The sequence below is a fragment of the Culex quinquefasciatus genome, chromosome 2 (assembly GCF_015732765.1).
Source record: "Culex quinquefasciatus strain JHB chromosome 2, VPISU_Cqui_1.0_pri_paternal, whole genome shotgun sequence".
NCBI classification, from domain to species: domain Eukaryota; kingdom Metazoa; phylum Arthropoda; class Insecta; order Diptera; family Culicidae; genus Culex; species Culex quinquefasciatus.
In genome coordinates, this window is record NC_051862.1 from 47,542,672 (window position 1) to 47,568,649 (window position 25,978).

A 25,978-nucleotide genomic window follows, 5' to 3' on the forward strand; every position below is an offset into this window, starting at 1 on the left:
CTGTGGTAGGTGATGCGACCATAAGCAATTTGTTTATCGGTTGAAATTTTAAAAATCTTAGGCAGCCGGCTGCGGAAGGATACCTATCTAGGGATTTAAATATAGTATTAATTCGACCGCGATTCTCCAGAAATTCTCCGTCGGCGTGCCTTCCGATCAACGGTGATGTAGGAAGGGCTTCATTTATTGAAATGATTATTGAAATGATATAGAAAGGGCTTAATCCAGCAATACGACTTGCTAGTCTAAAAAAATAGGTACATTTTTATAGAAAACTATAAATAGAGAACAACACAAAAAAACTCATCGGCCAACGAACGCGAGTGGAAAAAGAACAATGAAAAAAAAGAAGGTAAAAAAACAGAACTGCGCGTCCCGAAAAGCTCCACACTACTGATGCCATTATTTAATTATAATAGCCAATCACCCCATGCTCTCAAACAGCGACACAAAAGAGACGGAAAATAACACGAAAAAACAGGACTGCGCGTCCACACAGGCACCGCACTACTGATCATTTTAGCGCAAAATTAATTATCTCGTCAAAAATTAAAAAAAAATCCATAGTTTCAGAGAAAATTGATGAAAACTTTCAACACCAAAATAATACCAAAATGTGGCATCCTGACTTAGAAAATTTTTCACAATTTCAAGTCATTTCTGTAGGGGGTATATCAAAAACGTTTAAAATCACGTTTGAAATTTCCGGTTTTCAATGAAACCATTCGCTTTGAGACCTCGTTTTAGCGCAAAATTAATTATTTTGTCAAAATTGGTCAAAATTTTCCCATAGTTTCAGAGGAATTTGGTAAAACACTTTAATACCAAAATAATACCAAAATGTGGTGTTCGACCATTGACAAATTCTGCAATTTTGCAATATCAAAACAATACCTTAAATTGGTATGATACCACATTTTGCTCTTGCATAATCCTTAAGACAAATTTTTAATGGTCCAGGAATACCAAAATTTGGTATTGATACCAGAGAAAGGTATTTTTACGCATTTCCCTTGTTATTTATCCATGCTCGGGTGCAAGAAGATCCGAGTTGATCCTGACGAGCTATAAGCAATGCGATGAGAAGAAATCGGATTATATAAATACTTGAATGTATTGTGGCTATCAGGATTAATTATCATTCCACTGCGATCGTATACCGCCGTTGAAAATATTTATGCGATTTTCCCCACATAAACTTCAACGATAAAAAGCGACCCTTAAACCTCAACCAATTTGGCTCAAAATTGGAACAGTTACTTATAAATGTTTGAAGAATCGTGCCAGAGGGTTTCTCTGATGCAGTTTTTTTGTTGTCACCCTAATGGTGACTTGTATGGAATATGATGCAAAATGACTTCTTTTGACATAGGGAATGCATGGACAAAGTTTCATCAAAATCATAAACATAAAATTAATAAATCGCATTCATCTGCATTAATATTGATCCAAGAAGTGATAATTTTTCATTAGAAACATGACAAAGCTAAAAAGATATTTTGGAAATGAATTGTTGAAGGATGACTTCCTAATAACCAAATAAAAAAATACAATTTTTAACAATATTAGCATATTACAGACAACCCTTTTCTGAATAAAATTGCTTTTTGAAAATTAGTTTTTTTCACTGGCAACTAGGGTTTCCAGAAAAAATTAACCCCAGCTCCACAGGTGAAAAAAATATTTTTGAGTTTGTTTTAAGCATCTGTGCTAATTATGAGTGAAATTTGTTTAAATTAGCACAGATTAACAGGCTCAGGTAACAGCCTGAAGTCGCTTAAAGCATGAAATTTCCAAAGAGAATCTCATTTTAGGGAAAATGTGGATGGAAATAGCACACCATGCAGTCAAAACCGTAAGAAAATTGGGCTTTTTATAGATTTTTTCTGAATTTTCCCATGCAAACTTCACCTTCGAGTATCAATGGGTAAATGTCGACCGATTTTGCTTATATTTGGCCCAGAGTCCAAGAATAGCTCAAGGAACATTTTTCATCTTGTGGACCGAGGTTGAGAAAAAAAAAGTTCCATATTCTGAGCACCTTACTGGACACACTAATAATTCCCAAGAAAACAGAATGATTCGAAAAAAAATAGTTCAATTGGGCTCAAAATTGGACCAGAAAAAAAAAATGAAATTTTTGTTGATTTTGGCAAAAACAACATTTATCAAATAGCATAACCCCTCCACGGAGAAAAAAGAGTTCCCAAAATCGTGAACAAGCGTTCATGAAAATGGGAACCACAAACTAAGTGTTCAAATTTCATGGTACGTTTTTCAAAATCGTATCATGGGATTTGAACACTTTGTTCGAGGTTCCCATTTTCATGAACGCTTGTTCACGATTTTGGGAACTCTTTTTTCTCCGTGTCGCGCAATTTCAACCGATATAAGCTCTCTTGGACGCATCTAAGGTGTTGTTCCCAGGATTGATTTGGATTTGGATTTGAAAAGATCATATGAAGCATTAAAATGCTTTTTCGAAGGTCTCGAACGATGATAACTACTTTTTTTACCAGTATTTAGAGTAAAAGTTAAATGTTGTAAGGTTACGAAACCTTACCAGTTTTAATAATAAAAGTGTTGCTTCTATAAAAACATTTTTTAAAATCAACTGCCAATTGGACTAAATTTTGAAAGATAATTTAAGAGCGGATTTATCAGAAAGAGGTTCGATAGTAAAACGATCTGGTCGAACTACAATCCTACCTAAACCCAACACCAGACGAAAATCTTTAAATTTATCAAAATCCACTCACAAAAATATTCGATTAATTTATCCCTCAGGCCAAATATCTTAACTTTTTACTTATGTTTTAGGTATGCGTCATGCATCCCATCCTTCTTAATAAAAGGACATAAAACGCAACACAAGTAAAAATGAAGCATTCTTCATACAAAACTGCACCCAGCCGGCAGCAGCCCGTCTCGTCTTTCTTTTTCATTAGAGCCTGATGGAACCGAAAATGACGAATTCCATTCCAGACACCACCACCACCACCAACTTTGAGAGTGTCATAAACTGACAGAAGATGAAACATTCCTTTCGGGTGGGGTGGTACATTTTCCGACTTGATGGTCTCTCGAATCTGCAGCAAACGGACTTTAGCTCTCTTGATGTGCTCCTGCCTTCCCTTCCCTTCGCCATCGCCGGGAGGGCCAAAACACTTGTCCCTGGGTAAGAGAGGGTTCTTTTGGGTGGAAGGATGGTGGGGGTGATAAGTAAAAGCTATCCCCCCACCCTTCGCGCCAGTGTTCTTTTAGTACTGTGTTGAAGAGGAGGACTCTTTTTTTTTTTTGTTGCGAATTCCAGAGAGTTCAGAGTCATCTATTGTTAAACTGCACAAGGCTTAGTCACATCTTAATCATTTTGCCCCGTACGGTGAAGCAAAGGAAATCCATGAGAGCCGTTGATGGGGCCTGAGGATAACACTGAACTGCAGTGGTGTGACTTATTGTAAGGAGAGGCAAAAATATTTAAAAACTATATTTTAAAACCAGCGGAAAAATTTAATTAATGGATCAAAAATTAAAGCATGGATGAATTTAGAAATAATATAATAAATTTGGTACCGTAGAACGGGGTAACTTTGTTAGGTTTGAGATTTTTCAACAGTATGAAGAGTATAAATTAAATCAAGACTAGCATTTAAAATGGGCGTAATATTCAATGTTTGGCCCTTTTAAAATGTTAGTCTTGATTTAAAAATATATTTTTTTCGAAAAATCGGAAAAAAATCACGAATGTTTTCATGTTTTAACATTGAAAAATGGACCATTAGTTGCTGAGATATCGATATCGGTGAGACTTAGAAAACTTCAATTTTCGTATTTCTTTTTCTTAAAGCGGCTGTATCTCAGCAACCCGAGGTCCAATCTTCAATATCTCTTAGATAATTTTATAGCAAATTTTCTGAACTCTTCAAAAAAAAAAAAAAATCAGAAATGGTCACTCATGGTCACTATTTTTCAAAAACGAAAAACTGCAAATATTTCGCTAAAATCAAACTTTCGGTGGCTACACCTTGAGAACGGAGCCCTTTATCAAAAAATCTGTAGAGTACTTTTCGATTGGCAATTCAGAAAAATAGGAATTCAGAAAAATAGGAACCCAACAATCCAGATTTTTTATTTAACTTTTTATCACAAAAAAAAAAATGAATACCAATCATTTTGTTATCCTTTTCTCGATTTTTTTAAAAATATTTTTGGGAACTTAAATAGGGAACTGCATTAAGGCTGGTGCAAAATTTAATAAGAAAGATATATTTTTTTTGAAGAATAGTTATTTTTGGCATGATTGAAAATATTGTCAAACAAAATGATCTGCAAAACCAGTTTGGATTTTTTGTTTCAATTTTAATCTATTTTTAAAAAAATCATTTTTTTTCAATTTAAATATATATCATAAAAGTAAAGAATATAATCAAATTTTTGAAACTTTTTCAAAACATTCGTACAATTCTCAAAAATGCAGCCTTATCAATTATTTTCTCTTATTTTTTAAATTTATTTTGAATTTTAAAATCAAGAGTATCTTTATATAACTTTCGAGATAAGTGGTTTAGCCCTTTCAAAAGCTTACTCTGTTTTTTTTTAATCGAAATTATTTATGCATTGAAACGAGCAAATAATTTCACTAAGGATTTAGGATATTGAAAAAAGTCCAATTCTATTTGAAGCTTTTGTCCCCTGCCATGACTGAGGTCGAAAAGGGCATTATTTTAAAAAGTTTTGTAACAAAAAGTATCCTTAAATGCTCTACTTATTGAAACAGTTATGTAAATTTTCAAATCTAAAAAAATTTATATATTTTTCCATAAAAGGCTTTTTTGCGATACCTGACATTATTTCAGAAATATTTTGAATTAGTTTATGCTAGTTCAATCATGATATAAATGATGGTGATTAATCCTTTGGTCGGTTTTGGATCATAAACTTCATTTGCAAAGGACTAAGGCCAGTACATACTTTATTTGATCAAAATCCTCCCCAAATCACGATTTATACTTTAAAAAATATGTGGAAAAATTGTTTCATAAATTTAAAAAAAATATTTAAGCGAACATGTGCATTAGGGTGGTCCAAATCCGGACTTTTTTGGGGCTACCCCCTGAAATCAAAGATTGACCCAACACTAGGCTAAATTCCAAATTTGAGCTCATTCTGACCACGGGAACCCCTCCCTCCAATCGCTTAAAGTTTGTATGGGAAAAATAGTCAAAATGTATGGAGAAAAGCACCTGTTTTACTTTTTTACCTGTGGAAGGCGCCATAGTTATCCGATTCTTACCATTTCTCAAATGTAGAACCTTCATTAAATTTAGAACAACTTTCCCGAAGGCACCATATTTTTAGGTTTTTTTCCCGCGAAGTTATTAGCGCCCAAAACTGACCATTTTTGCGCGGCCAGCTGTAAGGGGCTACCTAACAACGATGTTTAATTACAATTCGTACACGCACGTGCTCTCTCTCAGGTTCAAACTCTCTCACGAGCTTGCTTACTCGCCTGCCTGCCTGTTTGCCTACAAGCTCGCGCTCTGTTTCTCTGCTTGGACGTTTGTCGTCGTCGTCGTTTTCGTTTGCGTTTGCAGCGCAACGGACCTGCGTTCCTGGCATGTTTATTATAATTTTCAACTAAAATAGCAGGTTTGATTTAAGATATAAAATTAAATGTATTATGTGATTAACAATAGATATCATATTATCAGAGCGTGTAAGAGAGAATAAAAATTTCGATGAATTAGTTCATCCATGATCGTCATTCATCCACGGTCATCTTTTATTATTGAGTAAATTTTTAAATAGGGATAATGTAATTTAATTTTTTTTAAACAAAAAATTCAAGTAAACGACAAAACATTAAGAAAAGTTAAAATATTTGTTTAAGTTGTCGAGGAACACAGAAAGAAATTTCCAGACAGCACAAAGAGTAATAATTTTATAGAGTATGAATGAAAATTTGCAGCAATAATTGTAAAATTGCCTTGACTTGTAATAAAGTATATTTTTGTTAAAGCAAACTACCTAAAGTAACATAATTTGTATTACCTGATTTTTTTTAAATAATTAAATTATTATCGTGATTATTATGCACATACGAACAACTGCTGGAAAAACAAACACACCCTGTTAACCTGACATTTGCTGTAATTTTTTTAATGAGCCTAAGCTGTATTTTCTTTAAATTATTTTTTTCCGTGCATTTTGACATAATTTAAGAATTTATATGCTTAATATATCTTAAATCAAAACTGCTATTTTAGTTGAAAATTATAATAAACATGCCAGGAACGCAGCGCAACGGACGGCAAATGAAAACGACGACGACGACAAAAGTCCAAGCAGAGAAACAGTGCGCGAGCTTGTAGGCAAACAGGCAGGCAGGCAGGCAAGCAAGCTCGTGAGAGAGTTTGAACCTGCGAGAGAGCACGTGCGTGTATGAATTGGAAATAAACATCGTTGTTAGGTAGCCCCTTACAGCTGGCCGCGCAAAAATGGTCAGTTTTGGGCGCTAATAACTTCGCGGGAAAAAATCCTAAAAATATGGTGCCTTCGGGAAAGTTGTTCTAAATTTAATGAAGGTCCTACATTTGAGAAATGGTAAGAATCGGATAACTATGGCGCCTTCCACAGGTAAAAAAGTAAAACAGGTGCTTTTCTCCATACATTTTGACTATTTTTCCCATACAAACATTAAGCGATTGGAGGGAGGGGTTCCCGTGGTCAGAATGAGCTCAAATTTGGAATTTAGCCTAGTGTTGGGTCAATCTTTGATTTCAGGGGGTAGCCCCAAAAAAGTCCGGATTTGGACCACCCTAATGTGCATAGTACGATTGTAATCTTTTATAATTTTACAATAGTTTTAAAAATATTTTCATTGTTCCATAACTGTAATCATGATTGTAGTGGTAAGTTTTGCTTGAAATTTTTTATTTTGAAAATTTTGGCAACAAAATAAAAAGGCAAAATTTTATATTTCAAGGAAAAAAGCCTGATTTTCAAAATTTTAAAACAAAAAGTATCGCAAAAATTCACCATGATAGTTAGGCAAATATAAAAAAAAATGCAAAATAACAATGAATTCTTAAAAATAGCATTTTTCCAAAACTTTTACTTCTCTTATAGATTTATGGTCTCAAAATTAATTAAATTAATAAAAATATTGAAAAATCTATATATGATTAAAAATCCATATCTGAAATCCATCTGAATAGTTTATTATCAATTTTACAAGTTTTTTTTCTATGAATATTTCAATTTAAGTCAGTAAATTTTTTTGCCACCTAAATTTGGTCATTTTTTAATTTTTAAAGTACAATTTTCTTAGAAAATATTCTTCCTGCTGCACCACGTTGCACAAAGATAAGGGACAAAATACTTTCCTTTTTTTCTCTGCTGCATACACACTGCGTTAAATCTCGTCGTTTTAGACGTCGTCGGAACGGTACCACTCTCTTTCTGTGAGCTGCCACTTCTGGAGGAAATGGGGAAAAATTTAATCAAAGCTGCGAAAGAATTTTCCTCACTCTTTTTTTTTGCGCTCTCCGGGTCCACTCACTTTCCGGGATGAAGTTTTTTTTTGTGTGTGTTCCTTTTTCGCTGCTTGATCTCACCTTCTAGGGTAAAGGGATTTATTTTTGTTTTTGATTTATATGTTTGTGTTACGAAAAAATCTGGATGTTACAATTTTGTTGAATTTAATTTTTGATAACTTATTCAGTACCAGAAGGCTCTACCCTATTTTTGAAGAGTCCCACACAGCTGCCTTCGTTCCCGGTCGCTTTGATGTTCCTGCCCACACTTGCTATCTCGGAACAATTGTACACATTTGCACTCCTTTGCTGGCTTTTCCGGTGTGACAAAAGCATTTTGTGCGGAAAATGACTTTCATCCGGGTGAAAAATCTGCATAACCTAGACGTGGGGAATGTGTTTGTCAAATGAAAATATGTTCAGCATGTGAGCTGGATGTTAATTAAAACTTGTCTCGTGTGGCGAGGAGTTCATCATTTCTGCAACAGCATCAAGAGTATTAAATTAGTAACCATATCTCAAAACCAAATCAACCCAAAGTCAGACACTCAATCTTTTCGTGGAAGATTCCAGCTGTAAATTTCCCCCGCCCAGAGAAAGAGAGAGGGAAAACCAAATTAATGTGCAAAGTCTTGCAAACTCAAATGAAATCTAGCCAACTTTCAAGATTAACTCAAAAATTCCATTAAAAAATTGAGTAGAACTCAACTATCCACAAAATTACATCTATCTCCTTCGTCCGGGAGCATAAAACAGCATCTGTCCAGCGTCCCAGGGCAGTGTGCAGCAGCAGCAGCAGCATCCGGAATTGTATTATCCTTGGACGATCCTTTTCCCCCCAAACCCACGCGCGCGGGGGACCAAACGAGAAAAGTTTCAGCCAGATAACTCAATTTTCATCCTTCATCCCAGGCCGGCTGGACTGTGGAGTTCTGGATGCGTGTGTTCCTTAAGGGTGAGGGTGTTGCAACACATTTTGGTTGATTTTTGGGTGGAGTGGGAAAAAAGGACGAAACTATTTCAATTTCAGCGCAAACCGCAGTTTGTCAATAAAAAACGAGGTTCATCATCCCCGGAGGGATTTCTTGCCAGATGATGTGACTGCTTGGCACGTTATGGATTATCTTTTGGAGAAGGGCGTTAGTTCTGCATTGTGATTTGACTCTTTTACGGCTTATGAACTGCTGGTGCATAACTTGCGAACAAAAGTTGAAACGAAGGGTTGAGTAGAAGTGAAGACAGAAAGAACAATATTGTGAGCCTTTAAAATGTGTAAGGTAAACTCTACTAAATTAATAGTTTTATAGTTTGTGCACATAAACAATTAAAAAAAATGTCTAGATATAACTTGTTAGGTACTGCAAGTACTGAAATTATGGTACACAGAAAAAAAAAATGATGATAATATTCATCAGGGAATGGTGACAGATTTTGTGGCAAAAAAATAATTATTTTTACCCCAGAAAATAATAATAAAAAAAAATAGTGGTAATATTCAACCAACCTAATTTTCGACATTTCAAAATTCAACTTTTTTTCTGTGTAGATAATTCTCCACCAACTAACACAGCAGCTGCCACATTTGAGTGAAACTTTGTCCAAACATATTCTTTTAAACGTTTTGGTATCTTTATGATCTGAAATTCAATGTTCATAAATCAAATAAAGCCTTACACTATAGAAATTCGATATAAACGATGGATTTCAATAAATATGTATATAATATATGAAGACAAGTCATTCACAATTTTCCCAGGATTTTTCCAAAACGGGAAATTTCTGAATCCCGGGATTTTTCACATTTCGTCCCGAGAATTCCCGAAATTGGAAAAAAATCAAATGTTGGTCTGGAAATTCAGGGTTTGTTGTGAAAATATCCAGGAGTTTTTTTAAAGGTCCTATAACTTATTTTGCTTCATATGTTTATAGGATATATTTAAAAAAAAACTCTAGATATCAGCATTAATTAGACTTTTAAAGGAAAATTGTTGAAAAAATACCGATCCGCAAAATGCCTAGCGCTTTAAATATTTTCTAAAATTAATTAATTTTAATCTTATAAATTCGTACTTCGTACATTCATGTTTTTATAAACTAAATAAAATCATATAATCATTGTAAAATTTTTAAATTATTTTTCATGAAACGAGTGTATCGAAACAAACCTGTTTTAGACATATTTTTTTACATAATGATTGATGTCGGTTAACATAGGAACAATTAGTACACTGATAACTAAATTATTTGCTCTAAAACTTTCTATACCTATTAAACTGTAGTCCCGATTTTCCCCAGTTGGCGGTAGTAACTTTAAGATAATTTGTAGAATATGTTTTTATTTAAAACATGACTGTCTAAACTTATCTTAAATTAAACAAAGGCAGGGCGCTCAAAAATTCCTTGTGTAAATATGGGTATTCGGCGCCGTCGCTCCGTGCCATACTTTCATACTCTTAGGAGCCCAGGGCGGCGAAGTCCTTGTAGATAAAAGGAAGACACTAGTGGTTGGTACTAGCAATGGTGGCCGACAGCTATAAAGTCAACTTCGTTAGGTGTATTATTTGTTGTCATTTTATTTGTTATTTTAAACAATTTTTTTAATATATTTCCAGTGATGGCACATAAAAAAAAAATCAAAATGTGTATTTATAAGAGATTTATTCAATTTGAATTACTTTGGATTTGAAATAAGATTAGAAATCATAGCACAACAAAGAACAAAAAAATGCAATTTAAAAACTGCTATTCTTGTTAAGATTGAAGTGTAGATAATCATCAACGAATTGTATTGATCTAATTCTATTATTTTCATCTTGAAAAACATGACAAATATAATGAAAACATAGATATTACTACTGTTTCAAAAACTTTCCGAGATTTCATAAATACTTTTCCGTTTCCCGAGTAATTCGAAACTAGGGAAAATAGGACGTCCTACCTTTGATCTTTATTTCAGCATTTTTTTTTTGCCCAAATTTCATAGCAACAATATTCTAATTGTGGGTAATTTTCCAGCAATAAAAAAATAATATTTTCAAAATGTATGCACTCAAAGACGCATAAATCAATAAATAAATAAAATACTGATTTCAACTTGAAATTTAGCGTCAAATTGCAAAAACTTAGAAACATTGTATTTTATCAATTTTCAAGATTTGAATAGTTTTCAGTTGCAAATTTTAGTTTTATAAAACAAAGATTTTTGGGGTTTAAAAGCACAATTGAGGCCGTTGCATAACTTTACTAAAGTTCTTGTATGGTTGTCTAGAATTCAAATGTTCGTTAATATAGTCCAAGTATTTAAAACTATTTTTACCTGAATCCTGAGAATCCCAGATTTTCGAATATTTACAAATAATTTTTAGTATGGACAGCTACCAACATTTTATGAAGACTTGTATGGACGAACAAATTACCATCTGGGGAACCCCTGGAAAAAAAATCAGCCTGATAAAAAATACACTTAAAATCCATTTCTGGTTTTCATACAAAATGGCTCAATACTGATGAGAATGGAAAACATGATCCAGAAATATTTACAAATTGTAGAAAAAGGATCTTCTGAAATAGATTTGCTAAAAAATTTATTAGAAGTATGGACCCGAGCAGACGGAAATAACGTGGGAATAACAGTTTTTGATATTTGAAAATACTACGCCAATAACAATTTATGTTATTTATAACAGGATTTGTTATTCGTCGTTATGATTTTTTTGTTATTGGATTGTTATTGTAATAACAGACTAATAACATTTTAAGTTATTTTTCGAACAAATCTTTGTTATTATTTTTTGTTATTTTAACAACTAATCCGATCATCCTAATAACAGTTCGAGTTATTCTTCCATAACAAAAAATGTTATTCCAAAGTTGTTTTGGCTTTCAACCAACATCAGACCAATAACAAATTTTGTTATGATAACATAAACTGTTATTAAACTCTTATGCAAAAAAATATTTTTCAGGAAGATTCCATAACATTTTCTGTTATTTTAACAGTATTTGTTATTGAAATGGCATGAATTTTGTTATTACCGTCTGCCCGGGCTTCCATGATCGAAGGGGAGATTTCACGAAATTAGTTTTGCAACGATTTTTGTTATTCTGAAAAACAAATTAGATTTTTCTGTGAAAAGTTTGTTATTTTTTCAAAATAAGCAGGATATTTTGTCATTATAGAATTAGTAGAAAAGTTAGTATTTTCAAAATGAAATTTTTCAAAAGTAAAAAATTGGCTGAAATTAATAGAAATTAATTTTCAAGTCGTTCAAATATTTTTCCGAATGCATTCAGAATCCATTTCAATGACCCGATCCCGAAAGTTTTCTGATGAGCAAAAGCCAGTACAATTACAAACCAAATCATCTATCATCATACGGCCATCGCGTGACAATGAGTCCGTTAATAGGTTCTCTTCCTCCCATCTCAAGAGACCCTATTACTCGCAAAGATGGTCCGAAAATTAAGTTCTTCTCAGTTCCATCCAGATAGTTTCTGTTTCTGTAACGAGAAAATCTCCGCCTCCCCCGAAACAAATGCCATTTCCTTTTCCATTTCCCGGAGCAAAAAGTTGATCAACTTGGCGGGAATGATTTTATTGAAATGTTGCCTTCCTTTCCCCCGCAAACCACCCCCTTCCCCTTCTCCTCCCCTTCTTAGTTAGTGTTGTCACCAAGATTCGGGTTGGGCTGTTGGGTTGATCGATGGAGTAAGTTTTCCGCCTTTTTTTTCCTTTGCCTCCCACTTTTGGTGCTATTTATCTTGATCATCATCGCCGTAATGGTGGCGGCGTCTTGACGAAGGCACCACTCTTGGAAAGTTTAATTACTACTGGCTGCTGCTGCAGGATTTCAATTAGGACCCGGCCTGAACACTCATTTATCTTTGTGAAGGGATTCGGCCACCCTCCCGCCGAGCGCAGTCCAATCTGGAACGAATCAAGATTAAATAATGCTGTTTGACAGAGGATTGACTTATCGCTGGATTAGTGAGGGAGCGTGTGAATCGATTCGAGTGAATTATTTCAGCCGGAAATTGTGGCAATTTAAATAACTTTAACTTTCTCCATCTGGGCTTTTCCTGCCTCCTGCCACGCCATCTACATCCCAGCCGAGAGGCCCAATTTCCCAATTTTTGTTTAGAATATTTTTTTACGACCCGAAGCTTTATGGCCCATATCGTGCCACTTTATGAACAAAATATTATATCATGCTAAACACGGTTCTGGAATCTCCGGGAAAACTCCACGCGTACGGCATCCTGGTTGGTGTTCTGTTTTTCCAAGGCGTTTTTTTTTGTTGAAAGTTTAAGGATCCTGAGAGTTTATTGTTGTTAAAATGGTATGGGGTAGTCCAAATTTCACCAAGGCAACATAACATAGAAATTATTTTTTACTTTATAAAATAAAGCTAAAAAGTGGATTGGAAATCCATTACAGCTAGCAATTGGTAGGAGGGTAATTCTCTACCAACTCACACGAAATCGGGAAAAGTTGCCCCGACCCCTCTTCGATTTGCGTGAAACTTTGTCCTAAGGGGTAACTTTTGTCCCTGATCACGAATCCGAGGTCCGTTTTTTGATATCTCGTGACGGAGGGGCGGTACGACCCCTTCCATTTTTGAACATGCGAAAATGAGGTGTTTTTCAATAATTTGCAGCCTGAAACCGTGATGAGATAGAAATTTGGTGTCAAAGGGACTTTTATGTAAAATTAGACGCCCGATTTGATGGCGTACTCAGAATTCCGAAAAACGTATTTTCATCGAAAAAACACTAAAAGTTTTAAAAATTCTCCCATTTTCCGTTACTCGACTGTAAAAATTTTGGAACATGTCATTTTATGGGAAATTTAATGTACTTTTCGAATCTACATTGTCCCAGAAGGGTCATTTTTTCATTTAGAACAAAATTTTTCATTTTAAAATTTCGTGTTTTTCTAACTTTGCAGGGTTATTTTTAGAGTGTAACAATGTTTTACAAAGTTGTAGAGCAGACAATTACAAAATTTTGATATATAGACATAAGGGTTTGCTAATAAACATCACGAGTTATCGCGATTTTACGAAAAAAGTTTTGAAAAAGTTACTTTTTGCGTTTCTCTTTGTTTCGTCGTCCGTGTCTGTCGCGGGTGACCATGAACGGCCATGATCGATGACGACCAACTTTTTCAAAACTTTTTTTCGTAGAATCGCGATAACTCGTGATGTTTATCAGCAAACCCCTTATGTCTATATATCAAAATTTTTGTAATTGTCTGCTCTACAACTTTGTAGAACATTGTTACACTCTAAAAAATAACCCTGCAAAGTTAGAAAAAACACGAAATTTTAAAATGAAAAATTTTGTTCTAGATGAAAAATGACCCTTCTGGGACAATGTAGATTCGAAAAGTACATTAAATTTCCCATAAAATGACATGTTCCAAAATTTTTACAGTCGAGTAACGGAAAATGGGAGAATTTTAAAACTTTTTAGTGTTTTTTCGATGAAAATACGTTTTTTCGGAATTCTGATACGCCATCAAATCCGACACCAAATTTCTATCTCATCACCGTTTCAGGCTGCAAATTATTGAAAAACACCTCTTTTTCACATGTTCAAAATGGAAGGGGGTACCGCCCTCCGTCACGAGATATCAAAAAACGGACCTCGGATTCGTGATCAGGGACAAAAGTTACCCCTTAGGACAAAGTTTCACGCAAATCGAAGAGGGGTCGGGGCAACTGCTGTGTGAGTTGGCGGAGAATTACCCCAGGATAAAAATATTCTAACGAATTAAAAAAAAGAAAAGTTATTTTTAGGAACTAGGAAAATAAGAATAAAATATGATTCAAATCAATTCAATACAATTTTTTGAAAAATAAAACTTGTGTAGTGTTTATTATACTTAAACTTTCAAAATTATTTGCAATCATTAAGATTGAAAAATAAACTGAACAGGTGTAAATGTTTTTTAAAACACTTTTTAGATTCAAATGTTGTTGCCACGGTGGCCATTAAGCTTTTTTTTATTTTTGAGCCACAGATCGGAAAAAGATAAAAAAAACTTGTTTGAGAAACAAATATTTTATTAAATTCATTGATATTTAGCAAATTTTTGTAGTGACAGAACCAATAATGAAAAGCATTTTCTGATTGGTTTATTTAAATAAAATTTTGATATGTTCTATTTAAACAGAAGAGAAAAATATTTTTTTTGTTTTTTGTTTTTTGTTTTTTGTTTTTTGTTTTTTGTTTTTTGTTTTTTTGTTTTTTGTTTTTTGTTTTTTGTTTTGTTTTTTGTTTTTTGTTTTTTGTTTTTTGTTTTTTGTTTTTAGTTTTTTGTTTTTTTTTTTTATTTTTTATTTTTGTGAGGACTTCAGATAATCGAGTCAGGACTGTAATAACCAAACAATCGTGGCTTTAGTTTCAATCCAGATTGAATCGCAATAAAGTCAAACAATGAGTTTACCGTTCTATCACAGAATTATGGGATTTTCTGGGGGTTCCATACTTTTTAGTATGATGATTTCGCAGGCAGAACCAATAAAACGGATTGTTCCGCAATAAAACCTACCTAGTTTGGATAGCTTTATCTCCACGTAATGTTCAGGAAAGCCTCCACCCCAGAATCCAATAAATTACATGAACACTGATTGGAATCGTACCAGTGCACGATAAGCCAATAAATAAAAATCTCGTTCAAATTATTGCCCAAATTTATGACAAACTGGAATTGCGTTTCGCAAACAATAATGATTGCTCAAAGCTGCTTCCAAACATCAGAGACGATTTAATTGACGTTTTCCCCCTGAAAATCGATTACTAGGCATAATTCATCTCACTAAAATTCCAATCTGGGGCTGACAATCTAATCACGTAATAGCTGCCAACATATCGCACCATCACAGGCAAGCAACGAATCTACGTGGATCGAATTTCATCCAAATCTAAATTTGTGAAGCCCAAAACTTCGATTCCATCTTTAAGGTAGGGTTGTGAAATTTTACACCCATCTGGAAAGGGAAGTGTAAAAAAAATTTACACCACACCCCAAAAAAGAGGACGTCCCTCCCTCCTGCGTCAAAGTCACCCATAGACACCTCAATATCAATACGTCTTTTAATAGCTCGACGATCGTTAAAAACAGTTCCAAACAGTCGTAAAAATTTCACAAACATCCCAAATCCATTAAAATCTCGCGAAATTTTATCACCCGCCAGCTTTCCAGCAGCAGCTGGTGGAAGCCAACAGTAGCGCGAGAAAGGACGCGTCCCCGGAATCCCTGGATGGCGCAGATCCCCTGCACGGCCAAAAGAGATAGAGACAGAACAGGGCGAATGTGTAATCCCTTTAATTGTCTTCCACCGCAATAAAAGTCAAATTTTCCGAGCCCACAGCGAGCGCGCGCGCCCCGGTGGAAATTCGGCGTGATTTATCGATCATCGGGATAAGTTCTGTTTTCCACCAAAGACACGACCACCACGTTCGGAAATTTACATGCGACGACTTTTATAGCCGGGGGAGGCGGCTTTTCGTTGGGGGGGCATAATCCAGCCCCCTTCCTTCCCATCAGCAAAAAAGTGTCCTGCAGCGAGACAGGAGTTGATCCATTTTCCTCCTGGGTGCAAGATAATAGAGTGTTCGAGCCTGGCACCTCTGGGTGTTTTGGAGAAGAAGGGGGTGTTTTATATTTAAAAGAAGACTTTGATAAGAACTTTAGTTTTGAAGGAAGTAAAAATAAGACTGTACTATTGTACCAATAATTTAACTTTTCTTCTGAAAACTTGTCATGTTCATATTTTATTATCTTTATTGATCATTCATTTCTTAAATCTTTTTTAATATTTTATTTTTCCTATATTCATTAGAAGCAAGAGCAAAGCAAAGAAAAACTTAAATTTGAATTTCATTTTCTTTATCAAAAATATTATTAATGCATTTATTCATCAGTTTTGTAATTTTTTGTATAATGTCGAGAAGAATCCTATTTCATCATAAGCCTTCTAGTATTTTCCTATCCTCACTGAAATGTATGACTAAAGGTCTAATAGTCGAATGGACAAAAGTTCGCAATGTTTTTCTAATGAAAACTCCATCTACTTCTTTTTTAATGAATCAGTTAATAAAGCCTACACCTATTTTTAATATCAACAAATATAAAAAGAAGGTTCTGCCAGTGCTTAGATAATCCAGTGCATTTTTTTTTAATCAACATCCCACCACACATACAGACATTTGCTCAGAACTTGATGCTGAGTCGATATGTTTACATGAAGGTCTAGAAGGTCAAATTAAGAATTTTGTTTTTTGAGTGATTTTATAGCCTTTCCTCAGCAAGGTGAGGAAAACAAAACTGACAATGTTTGAAAAATTATGAATTTAAAAAAAAAACAAGACAGAATAATTTAATTCAAATAAACGTGAAGCGGGCACAAACATCACAGAAATTATTTTAAAAGCTCAATTGATTCCTTCGAATAAAAAAAAAGTAAGAAAAAACTAAAACAAGGATAATTAGTTTTGAAGCAATAGAATATCTCACAAAAATAACCAGATAAAATGTTTTTGAAACAATATTTAATTCTTCAAAATAAGAGCAGTTCTCTCAGATTTTGGTCATTCGATTTTTTGTATTTTTTAATCAAACTGAAACTTTTTTGCCCAAAGAAGCCATTTTGCATCATTAGTTTGTCCATATAATTTTCCATACAAATTTGGCAGCTGGCCATACAAAAATGATGTATGAAAATTCAAAAACCTGTATCTTTTGAAGAAACTTTTTGATCGATTTGGTGTCTTCGGCAAAATTGTAGGTATGGATTCGGACTACACTGGAAAAAAATGATACACGGTAAATAAAAGTTTGGAAATATTGTAGTTAACTTTTTGTCACTAAAACATGATTTCGAAAAAAACCCTTTTTTATATTTGTTTTAGAGGACATTAAATGCCAACTTTTCAGAAATTTCTAGGTATTCAACTTCATTTTTCGACGTAAAATCAAATTTGCAATCAAAAAGTACTGTAGTGAAATTTTGATAAAATGCACCATTTTCAAGTTACTATTTATCACTCGAGTTCACTTGAAAACGCTTTTAATTAGCTTTAATTGAATGTCAAAGTTCTGACCTGCCAACACTAGAGGCACGCTGGAATCAGATGCTGTTTTCCTACTAATGATTGATAGAATGGCAAAACTTTAATAACAATAAAGAAGCAAAAATTTGGATTATTATCCCTTAGAGCTAATTTTTAAACAAATTTAGAGCTTTAAAAAAAGATCCTATATTGTATTTGATTTGTTTTAAGGACTTTTGAAAAAACAACACTTGTAATGATTTATTATGAAATAATGTTTAAATATGTTTGAATTAAGATCTTTTCTAAGATTCGACAATTCGTCCTTCGACCTTATGTTTTTTTAACATTTAGTTTCATATTTGTTTTCCTACCTATTCTGCTTATAATTGTGCATTTATTAATTATAAATTTTTCCTAAAACCTACTTAAAAATACTTCATGTTTCATCCTTTAATTAAGTCATTGATTGTATCAAAAATTATGTTTTTTTATCACCATCGTAGTTCCCGCACAATTTTTCCATAAAATATTGAAATCCTCTATGCTGTTCTTGAAACATTTCTATAAAAAAAATTCACTCTGTTTTGCCACTTTGTGAAATTTTCCAAATAACTTTTAAAAACAATATTCTAGGAAAATAAAATTCTAATTAATGTTTGAAAATCATTTCGAACAAATGGCGCCTACTTATGCAAAATCTAAGAAAATAGTTGACATTATTCTATAACCTTCAAATTGTGTTGAAGTTCAAACTAGCACCATATTTTTTAAGGTTGGATACCTAATTTGAATCGAATTTATGTAAGAATAAGTCGAATTAGCAAAATTATGAGAAATCTTAATAAAGATTTATTCAATATAAAAATAACTATTTATAAATATTTTTCAGTTCATTTTTTATTAATTATTTTTATCACCAATTTAAGATATCTTGAAGCTATTGAACTTGACTATCAAAGCTATAAAAATTTAGAAAATATATATGTCAAAGTCACAATATTTCCACGAAGCTCGACCATCACACCGCATCGTAGCCTTTTTCAAACACACGTTTCAATCCCCGACCAACTTCTCCATCATTTTCCCCCCTAAACCTACAGGACCTCACAACAACGGTGTTGATTGGTCCCCGCTCGTTCCGGGAGGCGGGACTCCACGAAGCTCCTATTCCGTTTCCATTATTATAAATTTAATGTGCTTCCGTGAGCGCCGTGCCAGATTTTACAACCCCGAGATTGCCATCGTTGCAGCAACCCCCCGGACCATCATGCCCGGCGAGACGCGCCCCGATGACTGATGGAAATCGAACGGAAAAATCTCTAATCTTATTTCGAGCAAATTTATGATCGATTTTTATTGCCTTCCTGGGCTTCGGACGACGGTGGTGTGTGGAGAGAGGTACATCCGTAATTTTCCCTTCCGTTTGGCTATTTTGCACACAGCTTTTGGGGCACTGTAAAAAAAAGGCTACAAAAAAGTTCACGGAATCTCTTCAAGGCAATGAACGAAAGTTTGTAGTGTACTCACTCGCTTTATTTTCGAACATCAATTTGCTTGGCTCGCTATCGATTTTCAGTCGATCAACGTCGAAAGATGGAGCAAAAAATACAAAAAAGAAGGTAAATCCAATCCAATCCTGGGGTGCTAGCAATAAAACTCTCACTCCCTTCGTCCCGGAATGGCTGATGGCACTGGCACTGGGTGGATTAAAGTCGGTTGGTTGGACTACGGTTAATTTGATTTGCGACAACCCCAGATTGCGGATGGATGCGGGTAATTAGGAGGGAAGCACTGATTGGTGCAGGAAGAATCTTGGTATAAAATCAGTGATTGATTTCTTGTTTTGAAAAATACTGATTAGAGGATTGATAGCAAAACAGGGAAATAAAACTAGCAAGCCAGATTAAAATTTATGTCGATGGTTTAAACAATCAAATCATCATTTATTTATTTTTTCTGTCAGCAAATTTTTTCAAAATAAATAAATGAATAAAAAAGATTGAAATCACGTACGACACATAAACTTTCTTCAAATACAAGACTCCGTGGCGCAACGGTAGCGCGTCTGACTCCAGATCAGAAGGTTGCGTGTTCAAATCACGTCGGGGTCAAACTTAGAGGGTTCTTTTTTGATACAGATAGAAATACTTCTTATTGAATTTAGTAATGTTTCCTTTCTAACAATAATAAAAACAATAACACAAAATTTTGTTTTTCCAATTGCAGATAAGTGATACACACTGTTTTAAAATTGGGTTATCAAAATGTTTCACAATTGCACAATTTATTATATTAAATGAAAAATAATTTACTTTCTAACTTAATTGTTGTGTAAAACTTTAAAAATAAATCTAACGGGCCAAAAATTTATTTCCCAGACCGCAATCAGTGTCAGTCGGAAGACACTGCCGTGACCAGGATTCGAACCTGGGTTACTACGGCCACAACGTAGGGTCCTAACCACTAGACGATCACGGCTACTCTGGTTTTATACTCTAATACGGAAAGTCGATATTGAAAATGTATTTTTTTTATGAGTTCGAAGCCCCAATGAAATGATAATAAGCTTCAAAAAATAAAATCAATGAATCATTTTTTTACAAATCAACTTGCTTCTACGAAAGTTAAAAAATCGCTTAAATCATCTGTTTCCGTGGTGTAGTGGTTATCACATCCGCCTAACACGCGGAAGGCCCCCGGTTCGATCCCGGGCGGAAACAAATCTTTTGCTTCATTTATTGATGATATTAATATTTTAGAGTTGATATTTAACAAAATTTTATCCAAAACTCGTATTAAATGTATTTAATTTCTTTAAAACAAATACAATTGATGACAAGTAGTTTCTGTACATATTAATTTATTTTTATACCTTTATCAATTCGATCAAAAACAGTGTCTTTTCATAACTATTTTTGATTTGCATACTTAACTGAGAATCAAAATATCTTCCATATTATCCAGTTTTATCCAGTTCTCAAAGAAGTGGAAATTACATTCTTTAAAATATTACATTTTTCATTTTACATTTTACATTTTACATTTTACATTTTACATTTTACATTTTACATTTTACATTTTACATTTTACATTTTACATTTTACATTTTACATTTTACATTTTACATTTACATTTACATTTTACATTTACATTTACATTTATTTTACATTTACATTTTACATTTACATTTTACATTTACATTTTACATTTACATTTACATTTTACATTTTACATTTTACATTTTACATTTTACATTTTACATTTTACATTTTACATTTTACATTTTACATTTTACATTTTACATTTTACATTTTACATTTTACATTTTACATTTTACATTTTACATTTTACATTTTACATTTTTCGCAAAATAACGTAATTTTGCCATTTTATGCAACAACATATATTTTGACAAGAAATCTTTTTTATTGTTATTGTGAGTCAACGGGGCTTGCCCATTTTTTTTATGGGAAAACTTTTTCTCAATAGAAAGCTTCTTTGCTTGTGGTGTGTTCCGGTACGCGTTATTTAAGAATGTTCCGGATGGGTCTATTTCGCGGGTCGATTATCCGGTTTACAGAATCCGTGTTGTACTTCACCCGTGACTTCACCGGAGTTTGGTGGGTTAAAGTGGAACCAGAATTCCGACGGTTTTTCGGAGGTGTTCACGTGGATTGGGCGTTGTGACATTTTGACGTGAAATCTCGGTCACCAAATAGTGTTTTTGAAGCCAAACTTTGGGTTTTAGTCTGGAAACAATGTTCGTCTGAAGTGACTGAAAATTGTGAAATTGCTCGATTTTTTCGAGTTTATTTTGTAAAATTGTGAAACTTAATTCTAAATTTCAAAATGGAGCTGTTAAAAACTGTGCCTGCTGCTGGTAAAAATTTTGGTGTAGGAAGTGAAGGGTGTGGGGGTTCGATTGTGGTTTGTGTTAAGTGGAATTTTCTCAGACAAGGAAGAAGCAATTCGAGGTGGAGCATACTCCGGAGAAAATCGGGGCCAGGTGGCTGTGGAAGCTGGAAACCAGTTCAACGACGACGGAGGCAATCGTGTGGATCACTTGGCGGCCACATCCGGCAACGCAAGAGATGCAAAGGAAGCGGGGATTTACATAAGAGTTTACGGAGCTGGATGGGTGATCCCAGAATTTGGTGAGAGCGTTCTAGTATTGTCCCTATTATGGAGCAGCCGTGGCTGACTGGTCACGGTTTTCGCTTTGTTAGCGAATGATCCTGGGTTCGATTCCCATCTGCTCCCAACAAGAAAATTAAAGAAATATGAATTTTTGAAACTCTAAACATGAATGAAAAATCAAATTCGTTCGAACCGGGGTTCGATCCCCCGTCCTTTGGATTGGTTGAATTAGGAATACTATTACTACAAACTATATACATGCTGGGCCTTTGTCCATTTGACAAGGGCTCGGAAGTTCTAAATAACGTTTGAATCCGATTGATGCAATCGTTCTTTAGGGCGGGGCTTGTCGATTCAAGCTGAGGTACCTCGCGCATGGCTAGCCTGCGTAGAAATGGGTCACCGAAGCTCGGCAGAGCTAACACCGTCCAAATGCCTATGCGAGTTATTTGCATGTATAGAATACAAAATCTAAAATACATGGAAACAACTCAATTTGTAAGAAGTGACCGCGTGGTCCCGTTTGGTTGGTTGCACACACACGCACACACACACACAAAACTTTTTCTCAATAGAAATTACGCAAACAATGCGTTGCGTTCATGTACGTATGTGTGTGTGTGCTTTTGTTTGTTGCAAAAGATCCGGCTCGCCGGAGAGGGCAAAGAATGCGATAATTTCCGCGCGAGCAACAAGCACTCTCAACAATCTGACGCGGCATGGTAGCATTTTAATTTTTGTATTTATAATAATGGATGATAATTTGAGGAAATTATTTAATGAATGAAGAGGGAGAAGGAGGGGGAAACGAAACAAATCCAGTGCAGTAAACCAACACAGTTCAGCTCAGCTCTCAGCTCAGTGGGTGATGATCTCTTGAGCACGCACGCACTCGAGCTGATGTTTGATTTTCCAGTGAGTGCGTGTGTTTGCTTATTTGAATGGGGTGTCATTTTACCACCTCCCGCTGGCTGTTGCTTCTGTGAGATGATCCTCGGTGCGTGTGCGAGGTACGCAACGTGGAAATTATGCATATGCGCGTGTTTTGTGGCCGACACGTGGGTGACATGCCCTCTTTATGTCATCGATGCAGTTGGAACTCTGTGGTTCGTCAGGGCATTTATAAGTGGACCATGGTGGTGATCAAACCACGAGCAAAAAAAGGTTATTGTTTGGATGTGGTTGATTAAAGTGGCCTAAATTAAGAAGTATTAAATTTACTTGAAAATTAGAAAAATATCAATATATATCCTCCCATATGGTCTAGTGGCTAGGATATCTGGCTTTCACCCAGAAGGCCCGGGTTCGATTCCCGGTATGGGAAAGATTTTTTGATTCGTTCATGTTGTTATTTTATGTTGACTAGTTTAATTATACTAGATTTTCTTTTACAGACATAAAATGTAATGGGGTTTTAATTAACTCGCGGTTATTACATCGTTTTACTTTTTTTCCTTTTTTGGCTTGATTTAATTAATCTTACTTTTTGAAGTAAATAGAATTTGTAATGTACTTGAACTATTGAAAAGATTATCGTGAATATGTTCTAACACTTGAATATAATTGATTGCATCGATTATCCCAATCTTGTAGTCTCTCAGCGTGATTTAAACAAACAAAAAACATATATCCAGTAACGGCTCATCAATTTTATTCCATCTCGTTGATTTTTTAGACAACAGGCCATTCATCCCTCCACATGACATTAATCAATCCCCCAAATGAAAACAAGCATCCATTTGGTAAAGTGTTATTTTCCACAAGAAAAAACTCAATAATTGCTCAACCGCGGATTACCTCCATCTCCAACAGCTTAAGTCACAGCTGGAAATTCATCTTCTCAATAACTCCCCCGAAGAAAAAAAACGTATCGTCCCGGGAAAACAAATCACCTGCAAATGTTTGGACTGGCTTCGTCTTTCCGATTGTGTTCACTAACCAGCAAGAAATAAATAAATGCCGCGTTCTCGAAATTGCCCAAGCGTTGAAATTTTGATGACCCCGCTCACACAGGCAGCCAAAACGTTGATCGTCCTTCGCGATGCCAATTTAAATAAGTGCCACATTATTGGCCGCGAGCACAACTTCATATGTCACCGGTGGTCGTAACCTTAATTTATTCATCGCTTTGATTAATTTAATATTGCCAACGGGGTGGATTTCTTATGGGCCGGTGTGGCGAAAACAAACGTTGAGAAGGTGCTCTTTTGAAAAGGGCTTGCTGACGAAACTGTGGTCCAGATTTGATAAAATAATGTTTCAAGTTAAATTCCTAAATTTCCTATTTTTTATTTACGAAATAAATTTGGGTTCATTCAATAACATCAAATGTTTTTTTTTATTAATATATAATTTTTTTTTTTTCATCATTAAAATTATATTTTCAGTTATCAATAATTTGACATTAGATGATTTATTTTTTTTGCCATTTCTAACACACCAAAATTCCACTGTGCCGCTTGGGCCTGACCATTACAAAATTGGTCTCCGGGCCCTTACCGTGGCTCACCTTGGACCAGAAACAATATTTGTCTGACCCACAACCAACTGTTCGACGTGGTCGTCACCAACGACATGTGTGCCCTGAAAAGAATGACAGTAAAAATTATCGTAATATGACATAATAGGGCCCATTTGAGTTAAACCCTTCACCATAGGAATGGTCCTTCAAGGTAAAAAAAAACAGTTGGGCACCAATTTGGAAAATTAAGCCCCGATGACCACGTCCAACCTTTAAATTCTTTATTGTTGGCTGGGATAATCTATCTTTACTATAATTGTACTATCGTTTCTAATCTTTTGAAAACATTTTTAAGTGAATTTACTCGGCAAGGATATCTAGAATCACATGTAAACTTGGATGATGTAATCAGATTCGATATAAACGTCTAAATCAAACGTTAAATTATGTAACTACATGTTTAATGATTGTTTTTTTATTTGACGTGCAAAATTGTTGCACTTTTTATGATGTAACATTTGGAATTTTTTTTCGTGTTCCGTCACCCATTTAATCAAAATTATGAAGGCATATAATTTTGCAAGTTTTAGCACTTCAAACAATTTATACACGCGTCCATCAACCTGTCCATTCTCTACCCTGAACTTTAATAGTAGTTTATGCAACAAGTTGCAAAAGGAGGATTTTTTCAGCACGAGTTGTACATTTATCCAACGAGGTTTACCGAGTTGGATAAATACGACGAGTGCTGAAAAAATCAAGTTTTGCAACGAGTTGCTTACAACATTTTTTGCAATTCCTAAAAACGCTAATTTAGTGGAATTTTATGTCAAACATTCATGTGTTTAGTAAATTCATCGTTCAAAGCAAAACAATATTGAAAAATGTTACTTTTCGATACTAGTGCTGAAAAGTTCAACTTTTCAGCACCCATTTCAGTGCTGAAAAGTAGAACTTTTCAGCACTGTTATTGAAAGGTATTAATTTTCCATTCTGTTATTTTTGGTAGGGAAAAGTAGGCCGTTTCGTTTCTCCAGAAGGGTAGGAAAAGTTGACAGTTTCACAGTGGGATTGCAAATATTGTTTTATAATGTTTTATTTGAAGGGCTACAAAATTGACACTAAAATTGATACGTAAAAATTGTAAAAGTAAATCTTTCTCTGTTCCTGAGGGGGACACCCGTGAAGAGTATCGGGGCCGGCATTTACAAAGTGGATTCAGTGACAGTTTAAACATGTTAAGGTTAATGTTAACATTCCACAGGTTGTCTTCCTAAGGTGAGCAATTCTCTACGAAATCGGTCTTTTTTCTTAAATTTTAACTTTTGTATTTTTTAATCCAACTGAAACTTTTTTTGGGGCCTTTGCTATGCCCAAAGAAGCCATTTTGCATCATTAGTTTGTCCATATGATTTTCCATACAAATTTGGCAGCTGTCCACACAAAAATGATGTATGAAAATTCAAAAATCTGTATCTTTTGAAGGAATTTTTTCATCGATTTGGTGTCTTCGGCAAAGTTGTTGGTATAGATATGGACTACACTAAAAAAAAATTATACACGGTAAAAAATTTAACTTTTTATCACTAAAACTTGCTTTGCAAAAAAACGCTTTTTTTTTTTGATATGTTTTAGAGGACATCAAATGCCAACTATTCAGAAATTTCCAGGTTGTGCCAAAAATCTTTGAGCGAGTTATGAATTTTTCAATCAATACTGATTTTTTTTTTTTTTTTTTTTCAAAAAATCAAGGAGCGGCCGTGGCTGACTGGTTACGGTGTTC

The 25,978-nt window shown here is 34.4% G+C and overlaps 4 non-coding genes across 4 annotated transcripts; 3 read left to right on the plus strand and 1 right to left on the minus strand.

Moving 5' to 3' along the window:
* Positions 1-19,636: 19,636 nt before the first annotated feature.
* On the plus strand, positions 19,637-19,708 carry Trnaw-cca. Its single transcript has one exon. It is a non-coding gene; the product is annotated as a tRNA-Trp (tRNA).
* A 295-nt stretch (positions 19,709-20,003) lies between these two features.
* Trnah-gug lies at positions 20,004-20,075 on the minus strand. Its single transcript has one exon. It is a non-coding gene; the product is annotated as a tRNA-His (tRNA).
* Positions 20,076-20,244: 169 nt separating this feature from the next.
* Trnav-aac lies at positions 20,245-20,317 on the plus strand. The gene has a single exon. It is a non-coding gene; the product is annotated as a tRNA-Val (tRNA).
* Positions 20,318-22,986: 2,669 nt separating this feature from the next.
* On the plus strand, positions 22,987-23,058 carry Trnae-uuc. Its single transcript has one exon. It is a non-coding gene; the product is annotated as a tRNA-Glu (tRNA).
* Positions 23,059-25,978: the final 2,920 nt, after the last annotated feature.